We start from the raw sequence: 13,311 nt of genomic DNA on the forward strand, positions 1-13,311 counted from the left end.
CCTTCCTCGTCGGTTTCGTCCTTCTCGATCGCTGTGTTCGTTAAACGATTCGAAATACTCGCCGATTAATTATACTCGCGACGCGTGACGGATTTTTTAAGGATTCGAGGACAGAGTGGTCTAAAAAACGGAGCAGCTGATGAGTTGTCGCTGATGCAAATGATAGAGATGGCCTGACTTTTTACAGTCATATGGTAACTAGTCCAGGTACAGAATCAATTGAAAATTAATGCTACAGACTTAACACGTTGACTGCCAAAATAACATATGAAAATTTCTACTAGGCTAAAATTTTATTCTACACAATTAGATATTACGTAACCGAAAATTCGTGGTAGTGATTATTTTTGCAATTTCCTTAAAATTTACCAATCTTATCCAGATTTATTTTCTTTAAGACATCACCTTCGGAATTAATTTACTTAATTCTTTGATGAAAGTCCTTGTCGTCTATATACATATGGGGGACGCGACGTAACGATCAACGTGTTAATACTATTTAGTTCGAATATCGATTAATTTGTCGACGCACAGGTAAGCAAAAATTTTTGTATTTTCAGAAGGAGGAGTAGAATAGGTATATCTAATAGAACGTTAAATATGGAGTATGTCTTAAGGATACTTCAAGGTCCCATCTCGTTTTGTTTCCGAGTTATAGGCACACCAGCGTTCAAACCACTTGTGTGTCAATTTACCTTCGAATCGGCTACTTAAAATTACCACCTTTCACCTGAATGCAAGCCTGTGGGCGTCTCATCATAGATCTTACGCATTCGAAAATCTCAGGTGTTGCATACATTTGTTGGCAACCTTGTTGAATACATTGACGAAGTATTCCCGACGTTCTCCCAGGCGATTTACTTCGGGAAGCTACGCATAATCCAACTCTTGAGAACCTACTCGTAAATCCACATTTGCACCTCCCAGATAAATTTGAGTATTTTTCACGTATCAATTTCATTACGAAGACGTTCGACTGAATGATTAGTGATGTTCGCAAAAAAACGCTATGACAAAGACAGGCCCAAATCAAGAGGCATTTCGAATGAGCCTCGAAATGATCGAAGCAATCCCTTCCTCTCCTCGTGGACAACACGGACCGGAACCGTATATACGAGCGTCACTTTGTCCCTGACGAAGTTAACGTTTACGTATGCGAGCAGCATCGTCCGTTGGGTTTGGAAGTGCCCGAGGCATTCTAGAACGATGTTGTCGGCCGTGGCCGTTTTAGCCTGGAGCGGCTCGAATACGACAGAAACCGAAGCCACGCCGAGGCTTGGTTCCCTTTATATCGGCCCTCGCCAACTGCCCCATTATTCTCGATGGCCGATGGCCAATCGTATCGGCGAAGTACCGACTGTAACTTTACGAGGACGAAGACTGCGCCGTGCAGGACGCGCTTGGAAAAGCTCCAGGTGCCACGCCGAGACCGCCTCGAGAATCGCCATTAAAGCCTTCTGTGTGCATTATTTCTCCTCTGTTTTTCTTTCCGTCGGACAAATTGCTTTTTCGAAACGAATCGTCCACCGTGGGGGACCTCCGTAATCGGGACACCCGTTACGTGGGCGCTCGGTTTGTTTTCAACACTGAACAGTAAATTACAAAGGGGTCCAGGTAAATTTGATTCATCATTCCTTAAACCTCCTCTATTCCTTAACCTCTTTTTTAAATTAAATATACCTATCGTTTTCTTCCTGTTTTTAAGAAGATTAAGAATTGTCGATCAATTTATCTGTCAGTGCATCCAGTCGTTCCAGATTCAGGTTTTTCCTCGATTTCGAACAACTCTTCCTCGTTCTTTCCACGTGAATCTCACCCAACGGCGACAATATCGCTCCCACATTGTAACGAAGCGCGCCGATTGCTCCTTGCGCAGGATAATTTATATAGTGTGCAATTACTCTAACTCCCCTGGGAGAACTGAAAAGGTAAATGAACGGATGAGTACGTAGCCCCGGCATACCGTGCATACTAAATATCTCATTAGTTAACTCGAAGGAGGATTCGCAAATTATTGTTATTACTATAGCGTTACGTGTGAACCTTATAAACGAGAGGTACAGATAGAGCCGTTTATCTAAATTGTCTATCGAGCAAATTATTTTCGAAGTAAAAAACCTACTGATTCGAGTCGCTATATTTATGTTTATATATATCTTTACGTCTTCAACAAGTATGTGGTAAGGAAAATGTCGAGTTTCCATGACATGGAACTACATACTTAGCTGGCTTCGTGCAGTTCTCTCGGTTACAAAGTAACGAGTATTTAGTCTCGGTGAACTCCCAATGGCATCCCTTGCACAAAAAGGACCCGATCGACGAGTGCGCTGATGAAGATCTAGCGGTTCGCGTATCCGAGGTACTCAAAGACGCTCGAGGCGCTTATCATAGGCCCGCGAGGCGCCGCGAATAGGCGGTGCATGCCAGAGAAAGATGAAGAGGACGACGAACGCGATAATCTAAATTAAAGAAGCTAGACGCGGGATTAAGGGATCGAATCGGGGAGACCGCTACACCTCGGGCGGTCCAACGATGGAGTTGTATCGAGGATTAAATTTCATTTGCATCTCGACAAAGTTGCTCCACTCTCCAACTGGATGTTTATCTGCTCGTCGGACAAACAAAATCGAAAGGATCGAGATTGGAGTCCAATAGGAATGATTGCAAGGGACGTACGAGATAAGTACAAACGATATGCTTTGGAGGTACCCTTTGCACTCGAGGCCTTATTTTCTGATATACACCTCAAAGGGTTAATAACTTCTGATATTGACATTGACATTGACATTGACACCACGTCATGTCACCCATATGTGGGTGATAGAGCTTTTCATTAAGAAACTTTAACAATTAATTTCCAAAGGTAAATATTAATAAAAACAAATCTAGACAGAATTCGTAAATTTCGATGAGAATAAAAAAATAAGTAATACGACAAATGTTAAGTTCTATACTTTCTAATTGTCTCGAGACAAAACTTTAGACAACATTTTTGCAGACCTTTCCATGTGAATCAGTCTGGCGATCAACGTGTTAAGTTTCTCTTTTCAAGAAAAGATGAAGAAAATAAATTTCTTCGCTAAGACAATCGATAAATAAAACGAAGACATCGAGTCTAGTCTTGCTTGGTGGTGAAGACGTCGCGGGGTTGGTGTCGCGAGCCTAATTAGCTGCGGAAGAGGAGCTCTTGGAAAAGAAAGCATCGCTGGAAATAATAATAATGATAAAGGTGAATCGAATTGACCGCGGGGCATTCGTAGGAGGGGTTGAAGCCAATTGACACACAAGCAGAGGGGCGACCTCGAGGCTGGGCGCAAGAGGATTGCAAGCTCAGGGCGCTTACCGAAACACCGCGAGCTGTCGAAGCGGGAAGGCGGCATTGGACGGCGGGGAAGGACGACGTGGAGGTAGCCTAAAGCGAAAGGGGGGGGGGTTTAGTCGCGACTGGCGCTCAGTGGGGAGGAGTAGCGCGAATGCTCTGACACTAGGGAAGACGCTTCAGTCCCATTAAAGCTGCGGTGGCGCGCGGCTCGCGCTCGTTTCACCCCTCGAAAGAAGACACGTGAACCGTGACCACGTGGATCTGTGCGCGACACACGAGCACGAGCTTCCCGCGAAAGCTCCACGGTGGCTCGAAGGTAGTGTTCTGGTTCCTGGCTGACAATTGAGGGATTGTGGATTGCCAACCGTGGACGCGAGAACAACCGTCAACCTGGAGCCCACGTGTCAAAAACGGTGAGTGTGGCATCTTTTCTCCTTCACCAGAGATAAGGAGAAGAATTATTCGTGGTCACGAGATTTTGACAAATTTTAGCGCGAAATTAGGAGCAATTAAAGAGCTCCTTGGACTGATGAAGCCTTCTTCGAGGATAGAAAAATTCCTTATTGTATCCGCATACGTCACTGAGGTGTAAATCAATTATGATAGTAGCGATGGAGTAAATTTGACGTTTCTTAATACAAACACTCCAAAAGTGACAAACCGCAAAATGTCTTAGGTACGAGACCTACTAGGAGACATGCTCTACGAGATCCAAGAGCTTTCATCCCGATTGGTCAAGCCATCTCGGCGTAATCGGTGAACATACCCAAAAAAAAAGAAGGAGTAACCTCCTCTCGAATTGAGTAACCTCCTCCTTTTCGAAGTCGATTAGAAATTAAAATTTGACGTTTGTGGATATACCACCATGTACCAGTCTTGCTCCGAACCACAGAATTCAGTGATTACTGTTATTACTTTTTTCATGCAAAAAATTGTGTGTCGTTGAGACAGTGTGTGTTAGGAAACAGTGTTGTCCGGTTCAACTTGTGGTTTTGAAATCATAACCGAGCTAGCCGAGAACAAAAAAGATGAATCGATAAACAGCGACAGGATTCGCGGAGGAAAGCAATTAGAGAAGCCAGGGGAGCGTTGGTTTGGTCACGATTTATCTAATCAGTCGTTTTACTTTCGCGCCGATTGCGCGGCAATTAACTGCCTAGTGAACAATTTATCGTGGCTAGACATAGTTAGCAGATAACGCCGAGTCGTGCCTCTCTCCTAGTCTAACGGCAGCTTAATACTCGTTTAACGAGGCTAAACGCGTCTTTAGCGAAATTTTTATGCAACGTGCAGCTTTCACGAGTCGAAAACTCCCTGGCTTCAACGTGATCCGACGATCATGATCGGTGAAACGACTTCCGGATCGAGCGTTTAGGTCTGTTGGCGAACGAGGCTCGAAACGCGAGGGGAAAAAGAAAAAAATGGTGGAGATCGTGCTGTTTCCCTCGAGAACGCTGTCGAAATATCGCGTGACAAATCGATATCGGAGCAATGGAAATGGTAACGAAATACTTTCTAATCGAGCTGCTTGGAAAACCGTCGAGATAGAAAAATGTTTCCGATAATGACGCGAAACGGCGGCGTTTTGGGTTTGGAAAACGACATTATGGCTTAGTTTACACGATAGAAACTTTTGATACGGTTATCAAGCTGATCCGTATTAAGCGTTAGATTATGTCTCTTGTTTACATCGATCGTATTAAGTCACATTAGTTTAGATTTTTAAATAGCAAAGGTACACTGAATGCTGTGGCGTGTACAATAAATAACAGTATATTAATAAATAACTAAATGGATATTAATATTGAACATGCATCATCATGTATGATTATATTTGTAATTCTGACGATGCAGCAAGCAAATAGAAGAAAATGTCTTCAGAGGAAATTCAAATTTATAAGGATGAGACTGTGAAAAATGTACCAAAATAGAATTAAATTAATCATGCAGCAATAGAATTAAATGGAATTAAATCCAATACAACTGATGCTTATTTTAAATATGAAATATCAAAGAATATGGCAAAAAATAAGGAGCAATGATTTTTGGCAAAGAATCGTAGGAGAACATTTTACAGAAATGGACTGGATTTCCAACAGTTCGGTGTAAGCTAGGCCATTATTCGTTGAATTTTATGCTAATTTTCGATATGCTTATTTTTTAACACAGACCTTTGTTTCTGTGGTTAATCTAACCGAACGAAGAATGCGTGGCGTAAGTAACGCGATTATCCTCGAGACATCGCAGTTGGAAGAAGCATAATCGACTCGCAGTATTTAATCCCGCCTACGGAGGGGGCTCGAGTTCACAGAAACCCGAAGACACAATGATGTTGCCTCGATCCCAGACTGCATTCCGTCGTCATCGAACAATGCTTATGATCAATTATGCATCTCCCGTTGCACGCGGCGACATATAATGCCGCGCGGAATCCGCTTTCGAGAGCTAATGGAGTTCGAGTAATTCGAGACGACGGCCGCTCCGCTGTCCGTTCGCGAGGCTTGACAATTTTTTAGTTTTCTTTCGACGGGGAATATAAACAGCTCTAGAAAGTTGTGTTCGAACGTGGCTCGAGAAACGGTGTTCGAAATTTTTAGCGATGTTTCATAAAAAAAGGCCATGTAAACCATGGTGGTTTGATTGTGATAAGTTAGAGAACTTGTCATATATTTCCGAGACTATTTGCTTCCTTTCGTCCAGAAAGATCTAATTCAGAATTGCAGCTTTTTCTTTCCAAGAATGGTCCAAAATCTCAGAAATTCAAAAAAAAATTCAAAATCATCAAAGTGATGACTTAAACCCTACCCTATTACATCTAGACAACGTCTCAGCTGAATTTCAAAAAGATCCCCGACATCGATTAGCAGAAATCTATCGATTTGACGTGAATCGACCCGTGGGATGTTTCCTTTCCAACCAGTACGCGAAACTATAATTATATCTTGAAATCAATTTATGAAACCTTTCGAAAACTTCAATACCGGTCTTTGAAATATCTTTGGAACTGGTTGGAAACGAAACGGTTGGCGCAAACGCAAATCCCTCGGACGGATTGTTTATAGACAGTAAATGTCACCGACCAGTACTTGATAGTTTAATTTCTCCGTGGGATTTGACTGCGTCTCGGCATGACAAATATTGAACGTCAATTTTCCGAGGGGACATCGTAATTCGCGATTCCTCCGACAGTGCCTGCCGACACTCGCATCGCTCGTCGAATACGAGGAATAAATTACACGCACCCATCTGCCTTTTCACGAAAGCCGGTATGATAATCTCTTTATCATCGGATGAAAAGATAAAAGTCCTTCGCGGACTTTCGTAAGTCTGGTTCCTAGTAGAAAATGGTTTAAAATAAACACATAAAGCCTGTAATCTGCGCAATCAATCCAATTTTAATTGAGACTCTTATGCTACCAGTAATAAAAATACCAGTTAGTAGAGGTCTAAGCTCAGCTACAGGAGGCTAGAGGTTACTAGGATCAGTTACAGAGGACTAGAGAGTACTCGGCTCAGCTACGAGTTCATATATCCGAGGCTAAACATAATTTTGTTCGTATAAACGAGGTTCTACTGTACCTAAAATTAGAAACGCAGTAACCATGCATGGAATTAATAAGTCTCCCAAAAGTATCACGATAAGATCATCCTATATTTCAACGTTCAGTTACTCTCGAACCTTTACCCATCCTCAAAAAAAGAGAAGAACTCCAAAATTTCGTTTCCCGCATTAATAATGAATACCAATCCCATTTCACGCTCGTTCCGCGAGAGGAGTGTCGGAAAATACGTCGAATGGGAATAAAATCGGGCATCGTCGAATCGAACCGACGCAGAGAGGAGAAAAAAGTACGTAACGAACGGGAGTACACGTTTTTCATTGGGATATCCGCGGGATATCCGGTTCATTTGAAATAACATCTGGAATTTCGCGATAGCTACGGCTCGAAAATCGGAAAACACCGGAGATGGTGGAAACTTTTCAAACTGGTTACCAGTGGCGACGGTGTGGCGGCGGTCGGTCGACGTACCACCGATAGCGAAGAAGGAGAGCGGGGGAGGAAGGGTGCTTGCCGCTGCTAGCATTTCAGAACGGATATGGAAGGGATGTGGACTCTGTGGAAATTGTGCTGGGGCAGGAAAACGGGGGTTGGAAACTGACCCGGGGGATCGCCGTGGGCGCAGACGAGCTCTGCAGTTGCCGTAATTAGAACCGAGCGCCGGAGGCGTCTAGCCTACGGCTGACGGGTCTCCTGCGGACCGAAATTATTCATGAAGCCGCGCCACCCGCGGCGAAATTTTCCCGTAAATATTTTCCCTTGTCCGAGATATCGGGCCCGCGATTCACGCGTGCACGAATACACGCGCAACTTCGACCTGGATGCGCTCCACAGAGCTTCTTCGGAATTTCTGCTCCTGGAAATTCTACGCTAGAAAACGAAATTTTTATCGACGATTTTAATGGATAGATAGATAACACTCGACACATTTGACACGTGGAATTATTGGATCCTTTAAATGGTTGAACCTCACTCTTAATTTCTTAATTGTAGCTGGAATTTTATTTTATTTTGTACATGTGGTTTAGAAATGGGATTTCATTTTATACATTGAACAATCCAGGTCTCCCTAATATGAAATTAAAAATTCAAGTATGTTTGTCATTTTCCTGTAATTCCTACTATTTCCGTTCACTCCAGATGAAATTTCATTTAGTTATTCTTCATGCTCTGGCATAAAGTATAAACACTTTACTTTATTCACCTTCTAAAACATCGAAATCTTAAAAGTGTCAGTCCTGAATCATCTGTTATCCTTGGTGGGAGAATACACTATTAAAATCATATTAACGATCAGTACCGATAATTACCATTTCCCTTTTCTATTTCCCAACTGCTATCATCAACAAACCCCAAACAGCAACCTCCTGCTACCATGCTCCAATGTCAATAAAGGAAAGAATAGAACCATCTCTACCTTTTTACAATACCTAACATTCAGAGACCACTATTAACATCATATTAACGATCAGTACCCATAATATCGATCACCGATCATTACCATTTCCGTTTTCCATCTTCCAACTGGTATAATCAACAAACCAGAAACAGCAACCTACTGCTACCATGCTTCAATAATAATAAACAATAGCGCGGGACAATTTGTACCATTTTACAAGATCCGACGTGCAGAGGCCGAAAAATGTCGCGAGTGCATCGCGATGGATCGATCGCGGCGCACACCTGGCCGCATCGGCGGGAACGCGTGTCGCAATAGGTGCATGTTTTGCGCCGCATGAAATTCCTATCGCGACGGGTACGCAGCAACGCGCCAACGTCTCGGTCAGAGTTTCCGTCTGGTAGGGTAAGTAGGTGAGAGTACGTGGTGGGAATGAGCGAGGATGAAATGGAGCAAGACATGCATTGGCGCGTGTCGGGAGTGCCTCCTCGGCCCTCCTGCGAGGCTGTGCGGAGCCTGGCTCGTGTTACGTGGGCAGGCTACGTAGCTGAATACTTCAACATCGGGCCGCTGTAAGTAACGACGCGTGCAACCGCTCGTAGGCAGGCGCATACAACCTGAACCCAACTGCGATGTATTGCCACCAGGCCTGAGAGAGAGAAAGAGAGAGAGAGTGATTGTGCTTGAGCTTGGTTTATCGAAGTGCGTAACTGAAAAGTTCAGTTTTTACACCTGATCCATACGTCAGTATTTACAATTATTCCCATCCTTCTTAACATTGTTTTAATATTGCAGTATCTCTCAGCACTCGTGTCTGTCGGTACTCACTAGTTCCCTTATAGCTCGGGTACCTCGGAATCGCTAAACCCGTACTGTAGCTGCGTACACGCATGCTACAGTCCCTGAGGGAGAAAGAGAGATTTACACCGCGAACCTAACTCTTCAAACCATAAGCAAAGACAGATGGAAATCAAGTTCTGAGTTCTTATTTGTTCAAGCACTTTTTGTGTGTTTTAACTTAAAAATCTAGCATTTTCAAACTGTAGTTCCTTAGGTCTCCTAAAATCAATGCAAGTAGTACAGGAAGTAACACAGTGGACATAGACAAGTGACAGTATGAATGGGATGGTCTTAGACTACATTTAGAGCATATCTATATGGCGCCGCTAACAAAAACGAATAATCCAAAAAACAATTTAAATCTCATAATCCTATCAGAATAACTAAAAGAAAAGGAGGGAAGGATATTTCACTTTCTTGAAAGAACCCAAGAGTTATATCCAGCCGAAGTGCACGCAGTTGTTCACACACAATTCTACACGTTTGTACAATTCACTCTTTGTGCAAGCATGGAGAATTGTTTTTAATTGAACATTTCGTAGGCATGGTACGCGCAGCCTGTGATGCATTGCCACCAGGCACGACGGGGAAAGATTTACACCCGACTCTCCACAACCGAAGACAGACAGACAGACAGAGAGAGAAAGAGAGAGAGAGAGAGAGAGAGAGAGAGAGAGAGAGAGAGAGCTCTGTCGTGTTACAAGTCACTCGGTATATATCCTGCGTGTCCTGGCCGCGGCCTTAAACGCTCAAATACAGAAAAATCAAACGACAGGATTTATTCGACGATAAAAGAAACCAGCTCTGCGACTGGACGCGACAAGCGTTTAGGAGACTCTGCTTTTGTGAGACCGTGTTGGAAGGCACGCGAGAACTCGATCCTCTTTGACAGAATTATAACCGACTCGAGCGATAAAGTTCATTGTGACAGGGTATTACACGCGTGGAGCATGTTTTCTCATTACGGTAATCGCGTTCGATTCCTCCTCGGCGCTGTTCGAGGAAATCTTACCTTGATAGGACGATATAATCGCGCGATAATGAGCGCACTTCGTTAGGAGTTAAAGTAAGACAGTACAACGCACGTCATCTAATAATAATTAATCAGGTTTAAACCATTTACGACTACGGGAGCCTCGCCGAGACGTAAAAATTCTAGAATGGAACAAATTTTTAATAGAATATTCCAACAAGCACGATACACAACTAAGATTTCAACAAATATCTTTATACCTCTACTTCTATATTTCTGTTTGGATTAAAATCTTTGTTTAAAACTTCTGTATAATTTCCAAATAATGTGAGCACTACGTGAAATTTGTTTGCATAGAAAATTTACCTTGTTTAGAATTTCGACGAATAAGATTTCTCAGACGAGCACCAGCCTCAGCCGCGAGATTTACGTCATGGCTGGTTTACACACACGCGAATACGTCGCATGGGACGCGACGTCGCGGCGACTACGTGGAGGATGAAAAATATAGAAGACTAGGTAGAATTTATTCGCCAATAAAACGAACCTCCCGTAGGCGAAGCGGACAGTTAGGATTCTGGATTTCAGGCAAAAATATCGTCACCGTGACGCGAATAAATTTTCAACGACCATTTGATTAACTCGACGCAATTAAATTCATCGAATGGAGCCTTGTAAGACTGCGCGAATCTGATAAACGATCGAAGCTTTTGATTCATGCTCCATCGAACCGCTCACATTGTTGCATCGCTTTTCAAGTTAAATTGGATAATGACAAAGATTTATTCGCGATTTTGTGTACAGTACGATAATTTGCAAAGAGAAAAATTAAAGTTTGCACTTTCCAGAGCAGATATTGATAATATTAATAATCAGAGTTTATATTCCAGGATTACTTCGAGCGATAACTAATGTATTTATAATATTACGTTTATAATATTAAACAAAATGTCAGCGGTAGGATGGTAATCGTCATTGCTACGATTCAACAGTGAAACGCAACGTTATTTTGTTATTCAATTTTGTTATCATTTTTGTTCAACTTCACTGAAATCCAAATACAGCCCATAATGTTGATAAAACGTAATATCGATGTAGGATATACGCGAATGCCGAGAGCAAGTAAGTAATGGATTTTTCTCAATAACAATCGAGCTTTTATCTGCAATAACATTAATGTAACTAAATATCCGACTGATGGAAGCTTTCAGTAATTGAAACAAGTTAATAAGAGATTACTAAAATTCGGGAAGAATAACGTAACAGTGGCCTTTGGAACACTAACGTTGAACTGCAACAGTTGTTTGCATCGCGAAGTCTGGATTCACAAGCGGATACCCAGCTTAACCTGGGATAATTCGTTGAAACTCCGGCATAAACTGTTGCGAAATTCGTTTTATCGTGCAGAGCTATGCAAAACTATCGCATAATTTCGCTACTTTCGCGTTACTTCGCGTGGAACGTATCTTTTTTATCACGAGGGAGAATTCACTCGCGAATGAAACTAATTAGTGAATGAGGAACAAAGGGAACTCGGGGAACTTCGCTCCACAAACAATTAATAAAAGGAGCCGAATTAATTAAACCCTTGCTTTGTTTTTTCGTCATCGATAATTAACTGTGAATTGCACGTTTAATTTACTCCTGGGGAGAAGCTGAAATGAAATCATAATTATGAGTGGATGACAAACATTCATTCAGGAATAAAGATTTTCGCTATCTACATTGTATTTACTCCTAAGTATAACCATCAAAAATAAAATCTAGAAGCACGGTATTTTGAATAAATAAATATTGTCAGCACAAAAGAATAATTATTAGTATTGTGACAAGTAAGAGAAAAAGGGAAGCTGCCTTAATAACTGCATTATTCATAGATATCCAGTCAGTGAAGGAGACCTAAAGAAAACTCACTAGGAATATGCTCGATCATACTACTTATTCTTTATTACTTTGTACTATCGACCAGCGCTAGATTAAATTTCATTAATCCATAATCTATTCAATTAAAAACCAGAATAGCACTAGCCATTCAGCTCGCAGCAAACCAGTGTAAAAGGGAATTTTTGATCCGTCTTAACGGTCGATTGGTTGCTCAACGAAATATCCCAGCGTGATGGATCGCTGCTTAATTGAAGCTTCTCTAAACGAGAATTAAGCGACAAGCACTCCGGGTGCTCTGAAAGGATAACCGAGACTACGTGCCAGGCCACGAGCATCGATGAATTTCAGACTACCTACGTAAGTGTTCGTTGGTAACTGCGAGCACAAGCCAAACCGGTCGGCACGCGCTTCGACCATCCGCTATTGAAGCTCGTGCATGCACCAAAGAAAGGAGCCAAACCTCTCCTCCTCGCGTCTTCTTCGTTCTCCTCCTTTTGCTCTCGCACCGTTCTCTCCCACTGCGCCATCGGACAACACGGGCCTTTTTTATTTGCGCAACCGTACAGGTAATCGCGAGGGACAATGAACACGCGATCGCCCTCTTGCTCCTGACATTCTTTGCCTGGTACACATTCGGTGACATCGCGTTCCTGCGTCGTGTTAAACCTTCCTCGGGCCTCTTCTTCTGCGAACGCGCCATTAGCGTCTTTGCTTGGGGTATAATGACACTGTGTGGTTCTATGAGAACGTTTTTTGAGCGCCACCGGGAAAATGGGGGTTTAAAGCGTGTAATTTAATTAAAAAATGTGGGTTAGGTTAGCTTCCCCTAAAGAGAATAATACCCGTTGCACTCGAAGTATGGCGTTGTACTTGTAGATGCCAAAAATTTCGTCTGTCCTGTATCCCTATCACTTCCAATCAAGTGAAAAATCATCCGTATCCTCGAAAACCAGAGTTCTATTCTGGCATTTCCTTAAAATAGCTTACGTCCTATTACTTCGTCAAAGATAAGTTCGATCCAAGCATTTCCGTGGTCGTCTCACATCCTCTCGATTATCCACGGATTCAGTGCCGTCGCCTACACGCGACAGGCTCCTATCCTCTTCCTATTTCCCTTCCGCTTCTTCTTCTTCCTCCTCATAACGCTACGTCCTTCGCGCACGTTGCGCTAAGGTGAGCCAAGAAGGCTTCATCTATCTTGCGAAAGCACCGCCGCTTATTAAACCTGGTAATAACTACCGTGCCGTTCCTCGTCCGATCTTCAATCAGCGGATCTAACGAGTTACTCGCGGAGTGGCGGATGTGGGTCAGCGCGAAAGCTCGCACCAAGGGA

At 42.8% G+C, this 13,311-nt stretch overlaps 1 protein-coding gene across 1 annotated transcript in view; it reads left to right on the plus strand.

Annotated features, from left to right (window-relative positions):
* Positions 1-3,506: 3,506 nt before the first annotated feature.
* Positions 3,507-13,311, plus strand: part of LOC128884709 (BTB/POZ domain-containing protein Tiwaz) — a 37,685-nt gene continuing 27,880 nt past the window's right edge. The window contains exon 1 of the mRNA XM_054138288.1: positions 3,507-3,735. The gene's annotated coding sequence lies outside the window, so the exon portion shown is untranslated. The remainder of the gene's footprint in view (positions 3,736-13,311) is intronic.

This window comes from Hylaeus volcanicus, chromosome 2, assembly GCF_026283585.1.
Source record: "Hylaeus volcanicus isolate JK05 chromosome 2, UHH_iyHylVolc1.0_haploid, whole genome shotgun sequence".
Classification (NCBI taxonomy): domain Eukaryota; kingdom Metazoa; phylum Arthropoda; class Insecta; order Hymenoptera; family Colletidae; genus Hylaeus; species Hylaeus volcanicus.